The 27,831-nt window shown below is 32.5% G+C and overlaps 1 pseudogene; it reads right to left on the bottom strand.

The window, feature by feature from the left end:
- Positions 1–293: 293 nt before the first annotated feature.
- On the bottom strand, positions 294–27,831 carry LOC149547573 (peptidyl-prolyl cis-trans isomerase FKBP42-like; annotated as a pseudogene).

The raw sequence follows: 27,831 nt of genomic DNA, 5'->3' as shown, positions 1-27,831 counted from the left end.
AATGCTTTTAAGATTTAACAAACAATGGAGCTGGATTCTAGAAAACATCTTCTTACTAGCTTGCAAACCAAATAACATTATTCCAAACTCCTTTGTGCTACACAAGAAACTAAAGAATGTTGGAAAGTTTAATAAATTAAAGACATCATATTTCCAAAATCCATGGTATTTAACACTTGTAGCTTCTCAAGTTAACTATGTAAAGTTTTTCTTGCATCAAGATTGTAGATCATGCTCTGTGATCCATCATCAGAATAAGCTCATAATAGGTCTATTAACTAAATTACCAAAAATTAGTCATCTTTAGATCTCCTCACCCTAAAAACCATTCTTATTATGGATAAAATCCATAGCCAAATATAATGAACCAGTTCAATCTCTTAGGCTTTAGCTCTGTCCTTGGGCCAAGCAAGCCCTTATTCAGCTCCTTTTATTTCATATGCATCTCCTTGTCATGTTGTGCAAGGAGATTTAGCTCTCGTACCATTGACTTATCCTTAGGATAAAGTTTCTTAACGTTTTGAAAGTCCTCTCTTGCATTATCTATCTACCCAAGAGAATATTTTTCCTTCCCACATCTAAATAAAGCCTTCACACTGTTCTCATCTTCAACTAACACCTGTAGATAAGGAAATTGAAAATTAGAGAGTTGAGCCCCATTTCTTGATCTCTTCTAGATATAGAGGTAAAAGGAGACCCATACTTGCAATTTATGGAATCCTTTTCCTCAAATTGTATTGGGTACAAAAGTATCACAAGTGTTATTAAAAAAAAAGACTCAATACACCATTACACAATGCATGTCATGTTACACTGGCCAATGACATCTTCATAAAAATTCAGTTTCAACAAACATGTAGCCATGTTGAGATGGCATGGATTCTTAACAACATTTTCCATGTCCTTATATTTTCCAAATAATTGGAACATAAAATCATCTCCCATGTACGCTAGGGCTTGCACAAAACAACATCTTGGAAAAGTTTGCTAGGTAGGAAAACTACCTGAACCTAGGTAATTTGGAATATAATAAATATAAGAATCAAAAAAGGAATATATATGTCACCATTTCATATTGTTGCATTGCCTCTGCTAGTTTTCCTTTAAAAAATGCATTACCCTCTATACATGTCATATGAGTTGCTTCAATCTGTTCCTCTATTATCTTGTCACTCAGTGCCTTACCCTAACAAATTTATAATAAATGAAAAGAAAAATTATAATTTTCAAATTGCAATGTAACTACACAACAAGACAATTTTTTTTACAACTATAAGCTGCCAAGATTGCTGGAATAAGTATCCAATCTAATTTGCATTTGTTGAAGGGGAAGACTAGTAGGAATTCAACCTAGGTCTATTATGCAACAAGCACTCAAAATTAACACTAGACAGAGTGTGGCTATCATCTTACTAAAAGGCATTAAGATTTAAGAATGATGCAAAATAGAATTAACATTGATATACAACCGCATCCTTCACCCTTTCTATCCCTAATACTAGCCATTCCAAAGGAAATTGAATCACACAATTTGTAGCATTTAGTATTTGAGCCTTTGTTACTCTTACACATTTAGTGCCTACACATATAGCTTGACCAATTAGTGTGAGAAGAGAAGAATTAGACTTACCTCCTTTACTTCCTAAAACCAATAAGCTCAACCTCATATATGAGATCAGCCTTAGGAGGAACATTTGGAAAAGAAAAGTTGTCTTCTTCCCCATATCCTAGTTTCCATCCCACATGAAGCAATGCATGTTCACCAGCTTGCATGATCGCTACACCAATTTCCAAGCCACTTAAGACCTTTTTCTCTATAGGAATAGTAAAAGTTACATCAAACCTAAACCATGTTCATATATAGATACATTATGAATAAGAAACTAATTACGTTCTAAACCATATAACATCAATCTTGTAATAGAATACATTTGTTTTAATATAGCATATCAATAAGAACTACCCAAACAATGCCAACCACAATTTTTGACAATAAATTATTCCTATAGTTGTTTTTCATTTTAAAGAGTACAAGATTTCAACTATAGATAGAATACACCATTCTTTAAAAACAATGTCACACTTGTAATTTTTATTAATAATTGGAGGATTATAATCGGGCCCCAACTCATTAAAGCTATATATGAAATACAAGAGAGAGATAAATTTAGACACTTGTAAGCCTCTGATGAATAATTGCAGATCAAATAAAAACTCATGTACCAAAATGAGCAGTGTCTAAACTGCCTAATAACTAACCCCACAAATGGACAAAAAATTGATTTATACCAAAATCCACCATTCTCAAGTTGGCATGCAAAAAAATGTGTTTATATTGTGGAAACAAGGGCCTAGCCATATCTACAATAAGCTGACACCCCTAAGATTTTCCCAGTGAATGCATATTTCACACAACGCCCAATTTCCTCCCCTACTCCCTTACAATCAGAACTAGTAGCAACCTGAACACTAGGCTCTTTAAAAGAGAATTTTTAAAGTGCAAATCAAACCATCTTTTGAAATAATAGGAAGAATTAACAAAATTGGAAATTTCCAACACTCATTAAAAAGAATTACCAATAGTCCATCTACATCCATTGCAAGATCTCAACCCCAAAAAAACTAGTTCTATTTCAAAATAAACTAGTTAAATCTCCCTGGGCAAGGTTATGAGTTTTCCCACCAAGCTTTTAGATGGTTACTCGGCCATGCCTATAAAATCTTCATTTGAACTATCAAATAAAATTATTACTCTCTTGTTCCCATACTACCTTCATTTGAACCATCATATAAAATAATATTTTCTATAGAAAGGAAAACTACTTTTAAGAACCACTCTTGACAGCTAGACAATGAATGTAAACATTAAGTTTATCCTTAAAATTAAAAAAATAAAAGCACTAGTTTTGAGAATGTCCATACTCGTAGTACCATCCTACCCTAGTATTACTATAATATTAATAATATTTTAGGCATCAACATCAAGAATCATAATGGTATTTTGGAGCCTATCAATTTGAAACATCTCCATAGATGGGAGAATCCCAAGATGAATAGCTATGTTCCATCATTTCTAAGAGAGCCAAAGCTTGAGAGAACACCACAAATATATCAACAAAACATATCTTGCAAAGCACAACATGACAAAGTAAAAACTAATTTTCCACCATAGATATCCCATCTACACATGCCAAGTGGTAGGAGCACATACCATGCATTGCTCTTAAATAGAGCCATGTGGGAAAAAGTCAACCTTACTAAATAATGATGATCCATACACTTACATGATACACTCCTTGAGCTCAGGAAAAATGCATTGGGAAAGGTAATGTGGAGCTAAACAATTAACCTAGAATTAGGAACGAAAAACCTAATTAACCATTAAAATGACTTGACTGTCTATGAGATATAGTCATGTAGACACCCAAAAATTAGGAAACATATTCAACCTCACATGTTTGATAAAACACACTATATAAAGATAGTGTTGACTCATGTTAAATTTGGCACATTTGAAAGTAGATAAATATAAAATTTGTAATAAAAAAATGTCATTTGAAGAACAACTAATTTATTATAATTCATATATGTACTATAATGTTAAAAAAAGGTTCCTAAAATTTAGAAATTTGAGGAAGAAATAAACTAGCAAGGTGAAATTTTTCTACCAGTTATTTCCTTCAGCATAAATCTTGAGCCTCCAAGAAAATAACAATTTAAGGAAGCTATTAGCAACATTGCTAAGAAGAAACCAACTACCTAGATGTTGGTATTGATCCACCATGGGTGAAAATGAAATCCTCAAAAGTCTATTAAGATTTCTACAATTTTCATTTCTCACCATCACAATTCTTGTCCACTCTTTACTTTTATGCAATACAAAATGTATTTGTAAACTTGTTAATGTTCTCTATACCTAATAACTGGTTGACAATGTTGTGATTGGTAACAAGAAGTGACATGAACAACAAAGGATGTGTTCAAAGAAAGTCTTGTAGATTTTATACTAAAATAATTCTGGATTCTAAATTCAAATTCTCTCAAAAAACAAAAAATAATAAATATGAGAACACTAATAAAGTAGAATGGATAATTGATGAAATAAAACACCATCCAATTCTACCAGTGTTTCAAGGGGGTACGTTCCTTGGATCAAAATGACGTCCCAAACATCCTATGTATTGCAAGGACTTAAAGAGGTTGTTTCCTGTATGGGTCTATCCTAGTTTTTCCCACCTTTTTTGGAGCTTTTGTAGCTATATAGATGTATGAATGTATGTATGTATGTATATGATGCTCTCAGCAACAATATTAAGATTTAACTTGTATTTCAGTACTAAAAGATGATGCAAATACAACATATCTATGAATGCTTAGTCAATAATACATCCACGGTGCAAATTAATGGCATCAAACAATGATAACAATGAGTTGCCTATCAATATTGCTGCCTAGATCTCAGGTTTAGACTCTAAAAGTATTGTACTGAAGTGATATACCACTTTGAATATTTCTACTCAATTCACTTTCTATGCCATATGATACATCAGAGGAAATAGGCTACTAATATCATGCCAACAATCACACCAATGGGAATTCCCATAATCACTTTCTTGAGTACTCATTTTGCTAATAAGATTCTTTGTGTCTAACCATTGGAGTTCTATGTAACTGGCTTTTGTGTCTAACCACAATATTCTTGTTATAGCTTACCATATTTATAGGGTTATCCATGCCATTTTATTTCTATCTAGGTGTTCTTTATTTAGATTGATATGTTGTCTTTGGTATAGCTTTTCCCATGTATTGAAATGTTCATACATTATGTCTAGTTTTGGTGACCTATCTTTTTTTTGGCTCCTCATTCTGGGTAGTCTGTGCTTTAGCTATGTATGCTTCAGAAATGGTTCATGTATTATATGCAACATTTTTCTTTGTTCCATGATTGATATTCAACAGAGAAGGGGCCCTTAATTTAAGCCCTCTATTAATTGTTTTGTAAAAAGTCTTGATGTTTAAAATAAGATCATGAAAACAAAAGAAAGTCCATACCAATCAATCAATGAGAACAAAATTTCACCCTAATCATCCAAATAATATCGGTAACCTACAATTGATGGCCCTTCATTGTCTGGATAACTTGTGTTGTGCTTAGATCACATGCAATAACAACTATATCCATTCCTCTCGAGACAAGCCTACCTTTAGGAAAATGCATGTTGGGAGGTATCCAAGCCAGAGGACCCACAAAATTGTTGTATCTAATCAACATCTTCTTTAAAACATATTTTCTATTGGCTACTTCATCAACTAACCAAAATCAAACTGTCTTATCTCTTGAACCTATACCAATGCCAATATCTCCACAAATGCATATTCCTTAAACCTGAAAAATATTTTAAATATTTTAAAATATTCCACCTAAGAACATCTAATGCCTATAAATATTGATAAAAATGTGGCTAAACATAAACAAGATACAACAAATATGATGGAACTTACAAAAAGCATGGTACCAAAAGTTCAAAAAGAAAAGTAGCCATATTAACACTCTAGAATACTGTAGCGCATGCACTACAAAATTTTAATGTAAATGATAGTTTTCAAACATGTTCTAATATTTAAAAAGTAATCTCTTATGTGCCATTGAGCTCCCTAGATGTGTTGGGTCAATGTTCATTCCTGACAAGTGAAGTCACATGCATCTTCATAGAAGACATTCATATTTTAAAAAATCTTGAGATAGGGTTTAGGACTAGTATCTAAGGTGTTATGTGTAGAAACAAGGGTACTAACATCTCTTAACATATCAATGGTAATATTTTCTAATAAACTGGAATTACGAAGTAATTGGTGATGATATAGACAATAATATTATCAATGATGATAAATTTGAACATCCTTCAACCAAATTGACTTGTAGAACCTCTAAAATGTATCATTCAATAACTTCTTGTAAATTTATTTTAAATAATTGTTAGGAAATTTTTTTATGAAAATTTGGTAGCCCATTTTTTTCTAATGTCATAGTTTATTAAAATTCTATGATGAATCAAATAGCTAAGAAATGGGTTTATCATTACTTAACAAGGGATACTAAGTGAAGATATTGTCTATTGTCCACCTAGTGGGATAGGTCAATGGAAAAGGTTTCTACAAAATAAATAATGTAATGTCCCCTTCCTGAACACTGACAACTTGGTGATTGTTAGGCCATTCAAAAGGTTCCTATAGACTCATGTGGTTGGATTTAGGATTTCCTTGGGATTTGAAGACCTTGCAATTCACCTTATTTGGTATTTACAAGTATTTTTTTGAGCTCATACTAGTAAGAGATGCACTATGAAACATTTGGGGGATGGTTTCAAACAAGTAGTCCATTATTATTGTTTTTAGTAAGCCACCTTCTTGGCACTACCTTGGTCGCTTAGCATCAGTTATCCGTTGGAATAGATGGCTAATGCACTTAATAATTATTTGATTAGGGAATCATTTTAAATAAAATTAATGTTACAAGTTAAATTAAATATGTAATTTAACATTACATTGAATATATTTAAGTAACTTTGTAAAGTGGTCTCTAAAGGGCCATAAGAAAACCCTTTAAAAGGTAATTTTAAGTTGTTTTAGAAGGATATGCCTACATGGGAGAAGTAAGGAGGATTTTTTTTAAATAACATATGTATTTGATTCCCAATGTAGGGCGTGGGATTTAGAAGATAAAATAAAAGACTTTTTGGGAGCTCATTTGACATTCATGTTTTGGAGGATTGATGGACGATTATCGTTGGTTGAACAAAATTATTCCAAAGCCCTTGTGAAGGGCACAAACCTTCACAAAGGGGATTCCCTATGAAAGGGAAAGAACTTTCCTAGTGGATTTGTAGGTGATTTCAGTAAGGAACTAAGAAAGAGCTTTATTTGCATAGATTTTAGTTGCATATTTGTGATGTAGTAGAAGGGTGGTAGCTATTCAAAACACAATCAAAGTTGGAAATTTTAGAGGTTTAGGCACTCTAGCCTATCAATCATATCAAATGCTTCAAGGATTTGATTTGTTAGGACTATCTTCAAGAATCCTAAATGAAGGATTTGGTTTTGTAAACTTTAAAACAATTGGACTAAAGGGTTCTAAGGTTCTAATTCAATTCAAAGGCCCCCAATTGACACAACTCTTCATCAAACTACTCAAAAATTCTAGTAGGTTGTTTAGTAGACTGGTAGTAGAACAAAAAACTAAATAACACAGACTTCTTCCAAGATACCTGACAAGGTAATGGTATTTATGGATTACCTAATATAGTTACTTTGGACCAACACAGTTGTTCAACAACGATGGCCTATTTTTAATGCCTAAAAATGACCTAATTTACAACGGAAGTACCCTCAATGATCTCCTATCAACCCCAACTCCTATATAGCATCTTCTTATGTCTTCAAATGGTTAATTCCAAAAGGAATTAGAATCTAGCACTCTACAACCTAGAAATTTCCAAATTGTGCCCTCAAACCCTTATAATCTAGGGCTTCCTGAATCTTCTTGTTCTCCACACTTTTGAGCCAAATTGGTGATTGAATCACCTGTCACTCTACATAATCAAATTTTCCAAAGCATAAAATGTATGCCTCAAGTGGATAGATCACCCACTACTACACCTTGGTGTTCAACTTCAATAACTTTTCCCACTATCTCGCCTGTGATCACTTCTATTCAATCCAACTTTCTATATGCTCAATTAGTCATTTATAATACAATTTAAATTAATTCATTCCATCAATATTAGGCCTTCATACTCATGGAATGTTATTCATTACTCCAAGAACCCTACTACAATAATAAACTTAAACAAAAACCTAACTGGTAACAGTTACTGGCACAATAGAAAACTTAAAACAATTGTGAAATTGGTCAAATAGAAAGTCAAATGATCAAGAAAACTCTATCAATGGATAAGGAATTCAAACCAATCCAATTGATATTCTAGGAATCATACAATTTTCTAAAAATAGAGTAGTTTTATTTCTTCGTTCTCCAATTCAATACACCAGTTTTCTGATACTAGTCTATCTTGTAATAGAGACTTCACAAAAATATATAACAAACTTCAAGATAACTTCTCCATGCTACTTCAACCAACTCACATCATTGAGTTGAATAGTTCATTCTTAAAGCAATAAGAAGTTTAAAATTCCCTCTAACTTCCTAAAGTAGCCATTATGATTTAAAAATGTGAATTAAAACATAAAATGGCTTTATTAAACATTAGAGCCTTTCTCATTATTAAAGCCTTTCACCTAGTTTCCTAATACCCCTCCTAGACATCTTAAACACAATTTAAGACTTGGATATCATTAGTCCATAACAATCAAGTTCTTAGTCCATAAGAGCACATTACAAAATGAAAAGTAGTCCTTTGAGGACACTGCAAATATGCTAATGTATTGTACTATTTGAAAGTCATCATAGGTGCTAGGACCCTCCAATTAATCTGTTTACCCTGATTGTGCATTCCATCCTCTAGATTTGCTTTGAAGGTCTTGAAAGTCTGCATAGTCTCCTTTTCCAAAGTGGTTGTGTGAGGTTCTCTGACACCAATCTGGTTTGTTTTGAAGGGGGTTTATTGTTAATATTACAATAGCAATAAAAATAGATTTGGAAGTGTAAGTTTTAGTTTATCCACCATCAATTGGCCATACCTTTTCATCAACTATCTATCCCACTTTCAGGAGAGACATGGGATTTTTAGGGCTAAGCAACTAGGGTTTGGGTGGTTTCTTTCCATAATTGACAACACCTAGGTTTGGAAAATACATGGATATCAGCTGTAGGGAGAAGTATAGATTTGGAAGGATTTCAACCATCATTGGAACCCTACTTTGCTAGTTAAACTATTGCTTCATACCTATAGAAAAATCAAATTCCAGATATGAGTTGAACATGTTGATTATTTCAAAACTCCTAGAGTCCTAACTTAATGTATCTATTTCAAACATAGCTACTCTTCATGAATTTATGGGCATTAGACAACCTATATATTCACTACTTAAATTATATTAAATCTAAACTTGTATTGCAGCCTATAAATAATGTGATTAGTCCCTCTAGGTATTAGAGAATATTGTTCTATTTGAATATTGAGAATATTTGTTACTAGGAACCTCTATAAGACAATTAGTAGTTTCCTTATTGGTTGAAGGAGAACATTATCTCACAAAAGACACAACAAAAATTTAACGAGCATATAACTAAGAATAAGATAATAAGAGAGTTGGAAATTAGTCAAAATTCACAAGAAGTTGTCATGGGAGTAACAAAGAATTTGTGATTAATCTCCTCCATCCTGAAATATCATTTACTAAAAAAGTTTTAATCACCCCAAATTAGAGTCCCATATCCATGATTAATCCACCTAGGTATTGAAAATGTTGTTCTATTTATGTATTGGGCATATTTCTTATAAAGTACCTCTGTAACATAGTTTGTAGTAAAGAAAGAGATAACTTCATGCATTTGTTTGTGAAAAAGCAATAAGCCATACATAGTCTATAGCATAGAGAAGCATCCATGGATTGGATTTAGATAATGAGGAAACCATACTTCGAAAGCACAAATGGATTGCAGTTGTTGTGGAGTCAAATAGCCAATTTAAATGGTTGTCCGCTCTCCCAAAATTTACACAAACTCAAAACTAAATCCATTCTGAAAAAGTCTTTCTAATAAAATGTATATCTGTGAATCTCCTTTATTTGACACATTATATTTCCACTCATCATTATCTAACAACCTCATTTTCCCAAAATCTAATAAGTAATGAACCAACAAATAGATACACACACCACAAAGACAAAAAGAATAATCCCAAATTGCCCACCAGAAAGTGAAACCACAATGTTGTGTACCAATAATGCTTTCATAGCTGATCAATCCCACCCAAATATTTCAATACAGAAGTAATATGCCACCCAAAAGGCATTTTAGTCAAAGGGATATGTTCAAGGAAGATTCCATTAACACTATTATGATAAATACCACCATACCTAACATCTAAGCATGCTAATGAACATGCCATGCACTGGAACCCTTTGATGTGATTCTTGGAACATAAAATTGGCTAAAAAATAGCCATATCACAATTACCTAACCTTTGTCTAAAGTAGTCAAAAACATTCAATAAACTATATGAAAATAGAGATAGGTATTCTTGCCTTTGTAAATGTAGAAATAGGGTTTAGAATTCAGGTTCCCGAGGGAATTTATTTTATGAGGATTTGTAAAAATGGAGTAGAGTAATAGGGATAAGGAGGGTCAACTGAATAAAATACATGTCACCTTAATTGATTAGTTTTCTTAACATTGTTGATTCTAAATGAATTTATGCTTTCCTATATTTGAAAATACTTGAAGGTATTTATATTAATGTTTTTTCTTCATGGTATTTGTGGAAGTGGATAATTCTAGATCTTTAAAGGTGTAATAGATTTCATGAGCTCCTAGGGAAGATGTGATTCCTATTGATGTATCATGTGTGCATTGTGGTTCAATTCTATTAGAACCTATAATGGTGACATTAACATGAAAAATGTGAATAGATAGATTTCATAATCACAAAATATCTATCTATCCAATTATATAGGCATGAGAAGCAGTAAAAGACATTGAATGGGAACAAATTGTTTGATTCAATGATACCTTCTCTGCTTCTGTTTTTCTAATTAGGTTTCCATAAATCTTCAATAGGTTTTCCTTTTAAGTGTGAACCTCTAATACATATGCACAATACACAACTTGTGGATGAAGCCTTGCATCTAAAGCCCATGGATAACAAAAATTCTTTACTCAGTAGAAATTTTAATTAAAAACTTATGATCCCAACATCATGAAATTAATATAAAAACCCAACTCAAATGACTCTGTGGAGCATCATCACAAAACAATACCAAAAAATATTAGGAGTAAGCAAGAGAAGCAAAATAATGGATTGTATACAGTATTAACATGGTGTCAAGAAATCCCTAGAAGATCAATAGGATTATACAGAAGAAAAGACTACAATTTAAGTGCACCAAGTTATGGTGCCAAAAGGGGGTATAAGTGGACACCTTTTTTTTGAAATCAGTAATTTCTAAACTTCAACAAGAATTTGAAGATAGTTACACTCAAAATTTTAAGATATGACAAAAATAAAAGTAGTAGTCCTTTGAATCTAGTTTCTAAATTACTATTTTTTTTTCAAAATGGTTTAGTTTTAGGTCCTCAAAAAAGGGGGCCACAAAAAGTGGCATTGTTTATTCCAAACAAACATAACATTGTACAAAGTGTGGACCCCCTAAAATTTTAACTTTTTCTTTGAAATTCTTTAATCACTCTGGTCAAAAGTTACCTAACAATATGAAGTTTATCCTATATCTTTTGGGTAATTTTATAATGTGTATTTTTTTTTAATGAATTTTTTAATTAGACACATCCCAAAAATGTGAAATATCTATGTGCTCCCCCTAGAAATAATTGAAAACTAATCTAAAATCAAAACTTCTTTTTTTCAAAGTGTATAGAATGGACTCTAGTTTCTTAAAAACTAAGTTGTTGCAAAATTTGATGAACGAGCTAAAATTTATAGTGTAGTTAGTACATATTGGTTTTTGACAAAAAATGAACATACATTCAAAAGAAATTATAGATGAAAGGCTTGCAATAGTTCAAATAAAAAATAAATTATATGGTTATATAGCTAACACAGAGAGCTACAATGTCATGTAACATGATTTTATCGATGCTCAACCACAAGGAAACTTGAAGGAGAGCACACAAGAAAAATCAATCATTTTTTGTATGTTTACAAAATCACATGTCTCAGACTAGTTTACAAACTCCAAACCTTTTTGTTGGATCCCCAAGGCAAAACCAAACCTTAGGCTTGGTAGAATGCAAAGCTTTGAATAGCATGTGCACCCTATAGTGCATGTGCGCTATAGCGCACACACACTATTTAAAGCTTTTTAAATTTGATTCTCAATAGTGTGTATGCACTTTATAAAAAAAATTATTTTGAAATGGATGTATGCACTATATTGCATATCCACTATAGTGTGTACATGCTATGGCTTGGGATACCCAAGCCATAGCATGTGTGCACTATAGAGCGTACGCACTTTTTAAAACTAGAAAAAAATAAGGTGTCATCTTTTTGGCACCACAAATTGGTCCACTTACATTGCAATAAAATATTCACATAACACAAGTATTTCTTCTCTCATTAGAGTTGCATTGATCCACACAAAACCCCAACTCAAATGGTTCTAGCCAAATAGTAGACATTAGACGCAAGTGTGCAATAAGAATAAAAAATTGTATATAGTATTGCCTGAACAAGCATGATGACATGTAATCCCATGAAGATCAACATGGTTATGCACAAAATAAGATTATCTATTATCTAATAAAATATTCACATAACATTAGTCTTTTATTTCTCGTTAACATACCTACCTTCTTTCGAATTATAGAGGACACAAAATGGATTTTGTTATTGTTAATAGAATTTCTAAAATAACACATTCTCTACCTCACACCAAAGTTAATGAAAAATCTAATCATATAACATGAGATACATACCCAAATCTCCTGTCACATTTTCAGTAGTGTGAAGGAAGAATGGACACAAACTTATAGTTCAACTATATACCATCCATAAATCCATAGATAGACAAACTAATTCATCCAGTCATCCAAAGAACAAACAAGCTCACATTATTTCACATAGTTATGGGACCATTTCTCAAAACCATTTTAGACTTGGTAAAAAAGTAAATTAGGCCAAATCCAAATACAAGATCTCCCAAAATATTTACAAGTACAATATTTCTGCCAAAGGTATTGAATTAGTAGTAACAAAGAAAATAAATTCCATCAATGATGTGGTAATTCAAGAACATTTCCATCAAGATTCCATAGATCAGGATATATATATGGATTTCTTTACTTGTTGACCTTCTAAAGTTCTCTAAGCAACAATGTTTCTTTGATTTCTTGAGTTGTAGATGTTTCCCAAGTAAGGAAACTATCTATTGTTAGAACTCAAATGCCACTTTGACGAGCAACTAGAATAAGGAATAGAACATAGAACCATTTAAACAACACCCATATTTGATATGACTACAAGTTCTTAGTGTATCACTTTCTAGATCAACCAAAAGTATAAATATTTGTGACAACGAAGTCCACGACAATTCTAGTTGCTTCAAGTTGAGGGACTACCCAACTAGCTATGAAATTTATGTTCATAGCTACCTATCTAAGTAAGAAAGTGAGTTTTCTCAATACCATGCAACTATTAGCTTATTAAGTCTACCTTTGATGTTCAATATTTTTCATTAGTATTTCATTGCCCTATTAGGCTTACTTAGTGCTTGTCATAACTAAGTGTTCTAAAATTCTCTCTATATTTTCTATCATCATCCAATTGGGGCAATTAAAAATAAAAGTATTATATTAGTCATTCACCTTGAATTAAAGATTATCAATCTAAGAATATCCATACATAGTTTATAGGACATCTAATAAGGACATATTATTTTTTCTATTCATTTATTTTTATTAAAGAGATTACTACTAAAAACTTATAGGCCAATGCAAATTCATAGTAAGCACTACATTGTAGTTCTTTCGGGCTAATGATTACTTTTTTATCCCTAATAAGTGCATATTTTCTAAGTTACGACTAATAGATTTTGCTCAACCAAGTTGTACAAAAAAAACATTTTGAAACATAGAAATCAACATGTGTCAAGTTTCTTTACAGTTCTATATAGACAAAAAAATCATACCTCATATGATATTTTAAACATCCTCTGAGTGTTGTAATTAGAATTTTTAGAGTTTAAGAGTAGAATCATTCAAGGAAAATGAAAAAGGCATAGGCAAAGGAATAATCATGGGTATAGGTACAAGCAGGAGAAAATCATAGGAGTAGGACTAAGTTAATAAGAAAATAGATTGATACCCATAGCCATAAGCTACAAAAGCAAGGGTAGTTTTCCCAAGCATAGTTGACATATATGAAATAGTAAAGAAATAACATAAAACATATAATATAAACAACTTTCCCTTATGCACAAAACTAAACTAAACTTTCCCCTATGCACATGCCTCAAAATTGATAGAATTATTAAATGATAGGTGAAAAACCTTTAATCTTCCTCCGTCAATTGATCACTACAATATGAACACTAGCCACGAGTTTCCATGATACCCAACACACACAAAAAATGAGCCCTAAAATTAGCCACAAATTTTCATGATACCAACACAAGAATGACATGTATAATCTTTCTCCAACCTATAACGGATGCAAAAACCATTAATCTTCCTCCAACCTATAATGGATGCAAAAACCTTTAATCTTCATCTAGTGATCGATCACTACAATATGAAAACTAGCCATGAGTTTCCATGATACCCAACATGGGACAAAAATGAGCCCTAAAATTAACTGCAAATTTCCATGATGCCAACACGTGAATGAAATAACACTATTTTTGCATGACACTATACAACTATAAGCCCAAATTTTCCTTGTTATGCCCCAAGTTGGTCAAAATTTTGACTAGCTTGGAAAAACGTAGGATATTTTCAACTTGGGAAAACTTAAGTTGGTCAAAATTTTGATGAAAATAGGTATATAATTTTTATTTTCAACCAATGTGGTAATGAAAAAAAAAGAAAAGATTTATAGTTTTGGTCAAAAATTTTGGTAGAAAAACAAGTGCAAATGTACTAGTGGGTGGTCACTATGTCGTGACTGAGAAATGTGAGATTTATGCCAATAACGACACAACGACTTCCTATGAAATAAAACATGATGAGCCCTAATTTTGAAAGAGTAATGCCAAAAGTATTGATAGCTATAATGACTATGCCAGCATGTCAAGGGAAAGCTGATGTCATATGCTATGTGGACCCACACTCATAAAAAGATACATGTTGATTCCAATTGTCATATTGAAGATGCATCTATGGTGGTCATCTTGTTGCTATGGAAACTCACTTGATGTTTAGTGCATGCAATATGGTGACCAAAAGAAAACAAAAGGACCCACCACAATTACATTAAAACACTTGTGAAATACACATTATCAGATCAAGGATGAATCAATGATGGTCTCTATGTTACATACAAAACTTACTCGATATTTATGCATAGCGGCATAGCGAGAGTGAAACACATGTTCATGAGCATCAATGGGTCTAGATCAAGTTGCCAACAGTAGAGAGAAAGGCCTACTTGGAGAAATTTTATTAGGTTGGCTACCAACCTAGCAAGTGGAAACTTTGTCATTCATAATTTTGTTCCTAGATCATAGATTTTTCAAAACCAATGGTGTGTTTTTAGAATAGAAGTTGATACCACCCTATTTCTCCTTACAATTCATTTATGAAGATTGAGGGCTTCCTATACAAGCCATAAATAGAGTATAATGCAAAGATCTCACCATTAGTTCTCTACACAAACAAATTCCAAACTTTCACAGAGCTCAAAGCCATTGAGGAATTATGCTTTGTGTGATTAAAATGCGAAAGAATTTGCAGTATTTACATTGTGTTGCAAAATTCTAGTGAAAGAGTAGTGAAGAACGAAGTGAGTTTTTCAATTCACCATATATATCAAATTATTCTAGTATTCTACAATTCTTATCCATCATGCCTCCAAAGAAAGTATTCTTGGGATAGGTAGATTATGCTAATAGAAACATGCATGATGACCTTCTTTAATTATTACCTAAGTCCACAAATGAGTTTGCCAAAATGGAAAAGCTAATTTCTATAAACCCTAGACTCAAGATTGCAGATGAGTTGTTTGATAGATGGAATTGGATTAGAGATGTTACCATTGCCAAAACATGGCTCCATCTTTTTAAAAATGATTCTTAGAAAGAAAATTGTTTTATGCCCACAAAAACATCTAGAATTTTGGTTTGGGAAAACTTGTGGTCCCTAGTGTTTTTATGGATTATGGCATGCTAATGGCCATTGTCCAAAATTATGACCCAGTAGCTAGGGTAGTGAAAATAATGGATGGTGAATGCCTGGTTAGAATATATCTCGAAGAAATTTGAGAATTTTTTGGCCTATAACCATTTTTAGATTATCATATACCCATTGACCTACTATGACTAGAAAAAGAATACTCATCTAAGAAGGATAAGATCAGGCTGGGTGGACTGAGGACACACATACATTCAATTAGATATTTTCTAGTAGTCACAATATCTACTAGGGAACCTTTTAAAAAGGAATTTTTCACTTCTAGGGCCATAGAAATATATATGACTCTGTATAGGATTTTTGGTAAGGATGAATAGAATTTCATGCCTATAAATATTTTGTATATGATGGTCCAAATTTCCCCTTTTGGTGTTGATATTTTTATTTTATTTTGCATCCTACTTGGTGGAGGAATTCATAAAGAGTTAATTGGAATTGCAAAGGGCAAGGTGGAAATAATTTTTGGCCATTATTCACTGTTAATGCACATGTTCCTATTTACAGGGGTTACATATTTTGAGAAGGAGATGATTTTAAATAGAAAGTATGGAGAAGAAGATCTACCAGTCCAATTGTGGAGTGCAGACATGACCTGGGATGCAAAAGTGACTAGTTTGCTAGGTTTGATAGGTATTTTGCTTCAAGGCTAAGGTACCTCATATTAATGGACAATCCCAGAATCCCCAAGGCATTGATGGATTTTATTAAACCCATACTAGATTGATAGGTAGCCTGATTATGAAGAGAGTGGAAGAAACTACTAGTATAGAAGTTGCACACCTAGGTGCCAGAGTATCCAACTTGACTTTAACCACTATTGAAAGAGATGAAAAGGCAAGGTTGGAATCTAAAGATAAGTATGAAAAGGTTTTGGAAGCATACAATCAAGAAGTTCAAAGGAGAATTGAGCTTAAGAATAAAGTGATGGGATGATCCACTAGGCCAAGGATTACCTACCCTTGCACACCAGTGGAGCCTATCAAATCCACTCCTCTCATTGAGATACTAGATAAAACACAGAGGCCATAGTATTATACTGCAGAGGATTTTGAGAGGATTTTGAAGAGGACAAAAGTAAACTATGGGCATTGCATGTGAAGCTAGAAGTATGATATGAGGATAAGTTGAGGAAAGCCCTCATGTATTTGTTTGATAAACTTGATTGGCCCTCATTCTATGAGAAATTGGGAAAAACAATAAATGTGTGGGATGAGATAAAGGAAAATGATCAAGCTTTAAAGCCAATTGTAAATAAATGGATTAGGAGGAGTAAAGAGGTCATCATTTTTATGTTTTTCTATGATTTGTTCATCTAATCAGCATATAGAGAAAAATTATGATATTGTCCATGACCTCTCCAATATTGATGATAGGAGAGTTGAGTTGAAAAAGAGGATTGTTAATTTTTGGGATAAATATAAGAGTGTCAAATTTGATTTATTCCCACATGCTATAGATAGATAGAATAGAGTAAAAAATAGAGAGAAATGGACCCAAGAAGTGAATGGCTTATTCTATTTAAGGATAAATAGAGTTATTAATGAGAAAGGAAATGTGTGGTGGGCAGCCACAACTGAAGAAATTGTAAAAGTGTTGTCATTCTTTAATTCTTTGAGAAGACACTTTGCTAAAATTGATAAAAATATTGAATATATAATTAAGAAGTAGCAAGATGTTTTACAATTTGATTGGCCAGATGACATCCATTTTGAAAAATGGATAATAGATATCACTCATGGTGAGTAGTTAGAAGAAGTTGAAAGTTATGATGATGAGATGGAGCAAGATGAGGTACAAATTATTAACAAATCATCAAGAGATCAAAGGAAAGAAGAAGATAAAAATGAGCAACCAATTGTAATTGTAGGCACAGAAGCCTAGACTGATGACATGGTAGAAGAGGAAATAAAAATAAATGTTGTTTTATTAGTTCATGATGACATTAAGGGGGATCCTCAAATTGAATTGAGCTTGTACAAATCAAAGTTAGAAAAATTACTATCAATTCCATTAGCTACATCTTGTAAGGACCCACAACAACAATAAAGCCAATCATCAACTTTTTCATCAAACAAAGAAAGTATCACAATAGGTGTAATAGAAAAATCGTCCCATAAAGGAATATTATGATGTTAAGTTTTTCTTGTTGTACATTTCTTTGTCTTTTGTGATAGTAATGATGTAAATATTTTATCCTAAGGATAGCTATTAGTTCTCTCTACCTGAAGCTTGTTGCATCTCACCCTATATAAGTGAGATCCCAAGGATAGAGAAAGGGCCTATGAATTTTGTAATTTTTCCTTGTTCAAAACTACAGACGGTCCACTTTTATGTGTAGTTTTCTAATTTTTCTTTCAGGCTTTGTAATCTCTTGGTGTTTTCATCGATAATAGAATTAGCAAGATATTTTGAGTTTCATTGAGTTTTATTAGTTATTGTATCAGTCTTTTCAAAGGATAATACAAATGGGTACTTGAATTATATCTATGTTATCAATCTCTATCTCCATTTTATGAATTTTTTTACTTTCAGATCAATTAAATAAGGTTTAATTTATTGAATGTAATCTAGATAGGTTGTATATTGATTCTATTCTTACTTTTAATTCAAGGAATTAAGGAAGTGCTTTAATGAATCAATAGGGTCTGTAATTTTATAAGAAGGATATTTCATAAGAATGGGAATTGGTGATTAAAGTTGATATAATTTATTCACAATGTATTTGAATTAGATACCCTGCTAATAGTTGACTCTCTACTATAATGGACAAGGCACTAGTCATATAAATAAATAAAAAACTAAAGTAAATTTTGCTACATATATCCATTTTTTATTCAAATCTAAATCAATCAAATACTATATTGTGCATAAGGGTGGTCATAATCTAATCTTTGGGAATTTATGAGTTATTGTTAGCTACTATAACACATCTTTGTTTTAGATATATATTAGAATAATTAGACCACATCTACTACTTCTAGGGATTAATGGTAAGAGTCAAGAAAATATTTGAATCCCTAAGGTACTTCCACCTTGGTCCTACAGAGCCAGAAGTGTAGGAAGTAATTGTGCTTTGTAAACTTGGCCTAAACACATAGTTTATTATGCTAAATATGAGCACTAGCTACCTCAAGGCATAATAAATTTTGTTGTATTTTGGTAATAATAGTCACTGTTAATTCAAGAGCCAAAAAAATTGGTGACTCTATTGGGGAATGTATACAATGCATACCTATGTGTGAATTTTACTATTGTTTATTTGGTTGTGTTAGTTTACAATTTTGTTAGGTTCTTAGAAAATTACCCATGGTTTTATTGGGTTTTTCTAGTAAGAAACCTTGAGAATTTAAAAGAAAAGAGAAAACCCAAAATGCCACAGGTGTACGCTGACATGTACAGTCCTTATAGAGTGTCTTATGTATCAAACAAGAGTTGTAGTCCCAGAATAATTGTGATTGGTTTCTCTTTATGTGTCAAATTTATTCATATTATCCCATGATATTTTCCTTAGGTCAACAAGTTATTGCATTATATTTTACCCTAGGTGGGTGGTGACTCGAAAAGGTTTTAACTAGTGTCAAGTTTAAGAAGATTTCAGATCATGGGAAACATGAAAAATACCCAAGAAAATGTGAAGAAAAACCTAGAAATTAAGTTGTAGATTAGTCTTCCTCCTAAAGGAAAGAAAAATTGGGTTGTAAAAGGAGCACAAACATAAGAAGAAAATCATTCTCAAGAAGAAGTAATGAGGTGAAATAACATTTTATTTTCTGCTAATGAAAGGGAATCCTCTCACAGAGGTTCTAGGTTTTACCCAAGTTTGTATGATGAGGATTACTTTAGTACTCATGAAGCAATATATCAGGAGAAGGTTATGCAGCCATATGTGCCTAGTTTGGGTGCTAGGAGTAGTGATGACCTTTTTCTAGAAAGTAGGAGTCCCATTATGTCAGACAATTCTCCTAAAAGAGTGAGACCAAGACACTTAGAGCCTGATCATTTTAATTATGAGAGAACCTCTTGTTCCAACCTAATCTTGATGAGAATGGGAACCTAAAGATTGCAGCTTGTAGAGCAAGAGGCCATAGATAGGAAATTTCAAAAGGAGGGGGAGAAAAAATTCTGAAAGCCTTTGAAGAAAAGTAGGCACTAATTAGGAGAATTGTTGCCCTAAGAAAGAAAAATGAAATAGTAGCTAGTGCTTGGCAACTTGAAATTGTAGGTCAAGTTGAACAACTTAGGATGCAAGAGAAAAGGTTATTAGAAAGTCAAGATGTAAATCTATAAGGTCTTGTAATACAATAGATTAAAAGTTGTAAGACTCTAGAAGTTGAAAACCACAAAACAAGAGATGTAGAGCATTTTGTTGATGTTAAGGATAAGGGAAAACAAAAGGAAGTTGGTATTAAGATCATGGAACTAGTAAAGATGGTTTAGATGCATCATCATATGTCACATTCTAATATTGAATTGGAGAAGATGAGGAAGGAGAAAGATGCTTTAGCTAAGAGATTACAAAATTGCAAAAAATGAGGCAGCCATAGCTGAGATGAATAATAAGATTAAATTCCTAGAAAATGCTAGGAAGTAATTGGAAGCTATACCTAAAGATAATGCTAAAAATAGATCAAATGATGCAAATCAAAATACTATTAAGTTGTCTACTTCTTTCTTGTCTTACAGAAAATCTATCTTTAAAAAATTGTTGCAAATGCTAGTACTAGTAATACTTTGAATAAAAATGAAAGAAGTGTTGTTAGTAACCTCAAGATTAACCTACAAAGGAGACCTATTCAGTTAGAAGGTTATAGGTAGATACGTTTTGATGGAATCATTGGATTCCCTAACTCCATTCCACAAGAAATGAAGAAAAGGTTGCCTAAGTGCTTTGGGGATAATGCTATCACTTGTGAGGAATATTTGAGGAATTTTCTTGACATGATGAGTGACTATGAGGTTGAGGCTGAATATGTTATCATGAAGATATTTGTTCAGTCATTAATTAAAGATGCTAGAGAGTGGTTCAAGAGGCTTTCTAAATTATCTATTATAAACTAGAAAGATATTGAATTTTTTTCAAGGAGAAATATGGTGATAAGTAGAGCCCAAGTTATATCTTAGGTAAATTCAATAATATTAAGAAGTTACATAATGAATTTTCATTGATTTCAACACTAGATTTCAGAAGAGGATGTACAAGCTGATGCAAGCGATGTGAGTTGATGACAAGATATGTATGATTAGTTACTTAAATGCTTTTGATGGTAAAATGGCATACCAACTTATGGATAAGGAACCTAGGGCCCTAAGAGATGATTTTAGAATTGTTATAAATATAGAAAATATTTTGAGAATCTCAAGAATGCTAGAAAGAAAAAGAGAGGATCCTAGACTGTATGGGAGTAAGAGAAGTAGAAAGGAAGAACACAAGCCTATAATTGGTAGAAAGAAAGATCATAGTCAGATGAGTCAAATGTTAAATTCCATAAAAGGTTTAAATCATCCTCAAGCTAAGATTGATAGAAATCCCATTGAAAACAAGGCCCCTTATCAATCCAATTTCAATATGCATAATAGGTTGCAAAATTTCCTTTATCATATTGCTTAGAAGGATGGTTAGCCTAGTGTTCCTCCTACAAAGAAAATCAATAATAAGGTGATCCTTGATCCCTTATCTAGAAATTCTATGAATGTGCTAGATGATCCTGAGTCCACTGTTAAACCCACATGGTGTATTGCTTGTCAATTGTCCCATGCTCCTAAATATTGTACAGTAGCTTTGTCATGTTCTAGAAATTAGACTAAGATAGAAGAGAAGCAGGAGTATGACGAAAATAGTTATGATGTGGGGTGCAATATGTTTGAGTCACATTATGATTATTCTGACTATGAAGATTATGACAAAGATGTTAATGAGCAAAGGCAATTTTAGAATGATATGCGACAGTAGGTATTTTCCAATGAAAGTGATGTTGAGGAAAATGTGTGTAACATGACAACTACTAGGGAAGAAGTAATATTAAGGAAGCTTTCTAGGTAATAAGTTGATCAAATTACTACCAACATGATAGCTTAGGTACAAACTATAAATATGGCTCAGAAAGTTGATAGTGGCAAGGTGGCTAGTATGTTTATTAAAAGGGTTGATCCTTAGAAAAGGGAGGGTGTGAAACCTATAGAGGTTCTTGATCTAAAGGCCAAAGTTATTAGCAAAAAATTGGAACCAAAGAAGATGGAAAATACCAAGGTTCTTGAGTTTCAAAATAATGCTCCTCGAAAGTTGGAGGAGAAGATACCAAAGGTTCTCATTGCAAATAAAAAAAAACACCAAAGTGCTATAAGTATTTCTAATAAAGATAAGGAGAAAAAGAGTATGCTTATTGATGTCCCTTCTGATTCTTCCATAGATATGCTTGTTATTTTGTCATAGATCACTATCAAGGTCCCTCTATCTAAATTATTAAGAATCCTTGAACACCAAAATAAAGCCATAGAATTGGTAGGAGGTATTAATGAAGAAGTGCAATATGATTGTAACAAGAGTCATACTCCTAAGGAAAATAGTAAAGGAAAGGTCAAGAAAAGGGAAGCTGAAATAATTGTGTCTCAAATTCTCCAAATATTTTTGGATGGCTCTATAAATTAGTGCTTGGGACATGTTGAATCATTTTTCCTGAGTATCTTGGTAAATGATAAAACACTAAAAAAATGCATGATTGATTTTGGTGCTTCTGATACTATTATGCTATTTGAAATAATGAAAGGATTGGGCCTAAAGGTTGATACTACTTAGGGATGATGTTGTGCTATGGACAAAAGAGAAGTGATTTTCATAGGTACTATTAATTCTTTTCCATATAAGTTGACGACTTATCCTGGCAAAGAACTCACTATTAGTGTACTAGTTGTAAATATTCCACCTCAATATGGCATGTTATTATCTATAGAGAAAATGGAGTGCTACAATGGATGGGAGTTTATAATGTGATTTTTCATTTGCCATTTTTCAAATTCATGGGAGCCTAGTGAAGGTAGACAAAGAGCCTAAGAGTGTATACATGATTGAAGAGGAGATAGAAGATGACATCACTAACTTTGTTGATACAAATGTTAATGCATTCCGATCTGAGGTTTTGATTTTGAAAAAGGATAAAGATAAATCATTGATAGAAATAGAAGTTGATACAAAGACATACAAAGGTGATTTGTGGACTCTCTTTTTTGATGGTGCCTATTGCAAAGATGGATTTGGTGTAGGTATTTTATTGATTTCTCCTGTAGGGGTAGCAAACGAATTCTCTTTTACATTGAGCTTCCCTTGTACTAATAATATACCAGAGTATGAGGCCTTGTTTTTAGGACTTAGATTAGCCTATAAACATGGATAAAATGCTTACATGTCATAGGACATTCCTAGTTGGTTGTATCCCAAGTGAGAAATGTTTATGTGTCAAAAAATACAGGACTGAAGTAATATAGAAATGTTGTGTGGGATATGATTCAATATTTTGATGCATTTGGGATAGTTTGGAAGGATAGGACTAATAATAAGATTGTAGACTTGCTAGAAAATATAGAAATAAATCCTAATGACATTACATTTGCTACTATATCCAAGGTTGAAGTCTAAACTAGGCCTTCTATTCTTGAGAATATCCAAAATTGGCAAGTACTTGAAGATGATAGAGACATTTTAAGATTTCTAAATTGTGAGAATATGTTGTCAGGTCAAGAAGTTGATTGTGTAGCCTATGTAGAAAATATAGATTGAAGAGATATTGACTTTGGATAGGAGATTGTGCAATTGAAAAATAACAAAGTCTCAAAGGGATTAGTTGTTTTAGAAACTATTTTTAATAATCAAGAGAGGTCCAAAATGGAAACTAAGGAACATAATGCTAAGAATCTGGAGGAGATAAATTTAGAAACTAAAGAAACACCTAAGAAGGTATATATTGGTAAGAAGTTGTCTCCTACAATAAGTCATGGTTTGATTGGTATGTTAAGAAAATATAGACATGTGTTTGCATGGTCATATGATGACCTAAAAGCATATAGAGAGGATTTATTTCAGCAAGAAATCCCATTGAAAATAGATGTTAGCCCCTTTAGGCAGAAATAGAGACCTATTAATCCAACTCTTGCCCCCAAATGTAAGAGGAACTAATGAAATTAAGAGATGCATGGATCCTTAAACCTATTAGGCATTTATCTTGGGTGTCTAATTTAGTCCCTGTTAGGAAAAAGAATGGAGATATAAGGTTATGTGTTGACTTTAGGAATCTCAACATATCTTCATCAAAGGATAATTATGGGCTACCAAATATGAAGGCCATGCTGTAGAAAGTCACTATCCTAAGCTTATTTCTATGATGGATGGATTCTTAGGATATAATCAAGTAGTTGTTAAAGAATTAGAACAGTTTCAAATAGATTTTACTACTCCATGGGGTACATATGTATATGTTAGAATGCCTTTTGGGCTTACTAATACTGGGGCTACTTTTCAACTTGCAATGGATGTGGCTTTTGCTGATATTGTTGATAAATTCTTGGTTGTATATTAGGATGACCTAACTACCTATTCTAAAGATGAGAATGATCACTATATGTATTTAGAGAAAGTTTTATCAAAGCCCTTAAGTATGGTATTTCTTTGAACTCTAGAAGATGTAGAATTGGTGCTATAGAGGGTAAGATACTAGGGCATCTAGTTGGTAAACATGGAGTGAGGATTGATTCTGAAAGTGTAGAAGCAATAGATAAAATTTGGAGGCCTAAGAGTGTTAGAGTAATTTAGTCATTTTTGGGGAAAAAATATTTTTCTTAGAATTTTTGTGACTAATTTTGTGGAAATTAGTAGGCCTATATCAAAGATGTTAAAGAAAGGATTTAAGATAAAATGGGAAGGAGAGCCTAGCATTACATTCCAAAAAATTAAGCAAGCTACTAAGGATGCACTTGTTCTTAGTGCACCTAATTGTGATAAACCAATGCATATATTTTCTTTTTCTTCATTTCAAACTGCTACTGCAGTACTATTATAGAAAAATGAAGAAGGCTATGAATAACCTATTGCATTTTTTAGCAAATCATTATAGGCAACATAATTAAAGTATGATTTTAGTGAGAAACAAGCATATGCACTGGTGAAGGGAGTGAAGGCCTTTAGGTGTTATCTAATGGGAGAAGTCTCTACTGCCATTGTTGAAGACATCTTCTCACAACAAGAGGTATCTACTAGAAGATGTAGATGGATTAACATAATACATGAATTCTATATTGATATTTAGATCACCAAAATGGTTAGAGGACAAGGCTTGGCCAAATTAATTATAGAACCTCACTTAGAAGCAAATCAAGAAAACTAGTTTGATGATAATTATAGGGATGATCTTTGTGACATGAATACTTCTGATTGGTATAGGGGTATGATTTATTATTTGAAATATATTAGGTCCCCACCAGGATTAACATAAAATCAGAAAAGATCCCTAAAGTTATAGTCTATAAGGTATGTTATAGTGCAGGGGCAGTTATGGTGGAGAGATATCAAGGGAGTAATTTTTGAAGTGTGTAGATGAGATTGAGTCTAAGAAGATCTTAAGGGATATGCATGAGGGTGGATGTGGGGGTCAATATATGGCTGAGACCATACCTCACAAAGTTCTCAAAGCTGGCTTTTGGTGGCCAACACTCTTCAAAGATGCTCATAAATTTGTTAGAAAATGTGATGCTTACCAAAGATTTGGTGGGAAGCTAAAATTCTCTATAAATTTACCATTAAGACCTATTGAAGTATAGACACCATTTCAAAAATGGGGAATTGATTTCAATGGTGAGATTCCAAAAAAGTCCAGTGGTGGGCATTCCTACATTCTGGTAGCTACCAATTATTTTACTAAGTGGTTTGAAAAAATTCCTACTAAGAATGCAACAAGTAAAGTAGTGACTAACTTCATTATTAATAACATCATAACCAGGTTTGGATGTCCACCAAAGATTGTGACTGATAATGCTATGTGTTTTAGATCTAAAGAATATAAAGAATTTTGCAAGAAATATGGCATTATAGAGTCCACACCCTCACCCTACCATCCACAGGGGAATGGCCAAGTAGAGTCAAGAAATAAGAGCATATTGAAAATTATTAAAAGAATTCTAGGAGAGAACAAGAAGGCCTAGGATTCAAAATTGCCATTAGGTCTATGGGCTGATAGGGTTACTATGAAAAAGGCCATTGGATGTGCTCCTTTCAATTTAGTTTATGGCATACAGGCTAGACTTCCACAGAACAACTTAAGGAAAATGTATAAATTTGTTCAAATTTATGAAGATGATATTATTGATGAAATGCAACTCAAGATGGATGATATCTTGTAGCTAGAAGAAACAAGAAGAAATTCCTCTATTATCAATATAAAACTACAATCATAGATGAAACATCTATATAAAAAGAGGACTATTCAGAGAAAATTTGAAATAGGTGATATGGTACTGAAATGGAATACTAGGATAGAAGATAAAGGCAAGAATGGTAAGTTTGACCCAATCTGGCTTGTCCCATATAACATTCATGATAAAACTGGTGAAGATTCATATTTTTTGAAGGATTTAACTAGAGGTATTCTTAAATTTCTAGTTCATGGACAATTTTTAAAAAGATATTTTTCTTAAAATATCTTTGTTTCTATGAGCAGTAGTCTAGGTTTTTGGTATACATTCTATAAATCCTTTGTGTGTTCTGTATAGCCCTTGTACATAGTTATTTCTCATGTGGTTTCTCTCTTAGAATTTTTCATTATTTATCAAGTGTGTCGTCTTCTCTACCAAAGTGTCTAGATTCTTGCATAGACACAAGTAGTCTATCATCCCTAGACAGAGCCACTAATGGTCTCACTTTCCACAATGCAAATTTTTTCCTAAAACTATGTATGAAAATCAGATAGATCTATATGAATCCTACAAATTAGGGTTTGGTCTTTTAAAATTTTGTTAACCCTAGGAAAAACCCTATTAAAAACCAAATTTGTGCCCTAAGTAGACCTTTTAGGTGTTATGCCTCTACTTTGAAAATTGAGCAAGAGAATCATTTTGAAAAGGGTATATACTTTCAGTAAGATTTTTTAATTTTTAATTTTTCCCAAATTTGTTTCCTACCTTCAGATCTTCTTTTAGATCTATGATGGTCATCATGTTGCTAAAAAAAGTTGTAAGGTTCTTATCCTTCACAACATTGTGAACATTGTAAAATAGAAACATGGTGAGATAAAATTCCAACAGACGGGTGCCAAAATTTTAATTGCTTTTTGTGGATTTTGGTGGCATAATGGATGTAAAAATGTTAGGCATCATGAAAAGTACTAGTTGGAGCATGCTTTGTTTTATGATGTCAATTTTTGTAAAGTCCTGGTGGTCACTATGTCACCACTAGAAAAGGAAAGAGTTCTATCAGTAGTGACATTGCAACCTCTCACAAATGGAAAACACCATGTGCCAAAAGTGAATACACCAAAAAATTTGCCTGTCATTAAAAAACTATGTCAACTTAGTGGACTATTGGATGCATCAAAGATGTGATAAATCAAGTATGATAACAAGAATATGTTTTATTTCATGGTGCCAGGATTTTTCAAGGTTTAAGGTGGTCGCTATGTTGCCATCAGAATGTGTAAGAGTTTCACTCGTAGTGACATGGAAACTTACTGGGAAATTGGAATGCAGACAAGGTCTACACTGAAAAGCGGGCACTGAAAAGTCTTCTTATCATCAATGAGCAACGTGATCAT

This window comes from Cupressus sempervirens, chromosome 7 (genome assembly GCF_028749045.1).
Source record: "Cupressus sempervirens isolate cs-2001-9-10 chromosome 7, ASM2874904v1, whole genome shotgun sequence".
In the NCBI taxonomy this organism is placed as follows: domain Eukaryota; kingdom Viridiplantae; phylum Streptophyta; class Pinopsida; order Cupressales; family Cupressaceae; genus Cupressus; species Cupressus sempervirens.
This window is presented reverse-complemented; position numbering and strand designations above follow the sequence as displayed.